Source organism: Chrysochloris asiatica, unplaced genomic scaffold, assembly GCF_000296735.1.
Source record: "Chrysochloris asiatica unplaced genomic scaffold, ChrAsi1.0 scaffold00143, whole genome shotgun sequence".
Taxonomy (NCBI): Eukaryota; Metazoa; Chordata; class Mammalia; order Afrosoricida; family Chrysochloridae; genus Chrysochloris; species Chrysochloris asiatica.
In genome coordinates this window covers 6,993,666-6,994,792 of record NW_006408661.1, presented here as the reverse complement: position 1 = coordinate 6,994,792, position 1,127 = coordinate 6,993,666, and positions in this window count along the sequence as shown.

Sequence of the window (1,127 nt, the reverse complement as noted above, 5' to 3'; positions counted from 1 at the left end):
ATTGATGCTTTTGAGTTATGGTGTTGGAGAAGAATATTGCAAGTGCCACGGACTGCCAAAAGACCAACAGATACGTTTTGTGCTCCCTGGAGGCCACGATGGCCAAACTTCGTCTCTCATACTTCAGTCATATTTTCAGGAGGGACAAGTCGCTGGAGAAGGATATCATGTTTTATAAGGTGGAGTGTTCTATAAAAAGAGGAAGAATCCCCCAAAAATGGATTGGCCAGGTGGCAGCATCAATGAACTCAAGTGTGGCAACAGTAGTGAAGTTGGCCCAGGATCAGGCAGTGTTTCCTTCTGCTGTACATAATGTCGCTATGAGTCGGTACTGATGCGATGGCACCTAACAATGGAGATTGACTTTAGGATGTAATCATGAAGAAGAATTAATTTCAAGAATTTGTCTGTTTGTATGTAGTTTTACTCATGCAGGAATTAGGATTGAGATGCTAGTGAAGACAGTGATTGGAATGAGAGCTACGGAATACTGTGATTTGGAGGCTTCAGGGGCACTCAGGACTATCCCCAGGACACAGCAGTAGCCCAGGAGTAAGTAATATACTTCAATTTCACATTCTCTGAACCTCAAGGGAATAGGTACTAATATTTCCTTCCATAGCTTCATCCAGTTTTCTGAGCACTGAATAGAAACACAAGTGAACACAGTGCAACTGTATTTCTTATAAAAACAAAAAATCAAACAGGATTATACTACTGTTGTTTTTAGGTGTCATGGAGTCAGACTTATAGCAATCTTATGCACAAAAGAACAAAACAATGCCCAGTCTTACACAATTATTGTTATATCTGAGTCCATTGCTGTTGCCACTGTATCAATACATCTCCTTGAGGGTCTTTCTTATTTTGTGGACTCTCCACATTATCAAGAATGATGTCTTTCTCCAGGGACTGGTCCCTTCTGATAACATACCTAAAGTCTGAGAGACAAGTCTAACTGTCCTGGCTTCTAAGGAGCATTTTAGCTATTTGTTCTTTTTGGAGTTCATGGTACTTTCAATATTCTTTTAGATACCATAATTCAAATGCATCAGTTCTTTCAATGACTCCCTTATTCATTGTCCAACTTTCACATGCATATGAGGCAACTGAAAATACCATGGCTT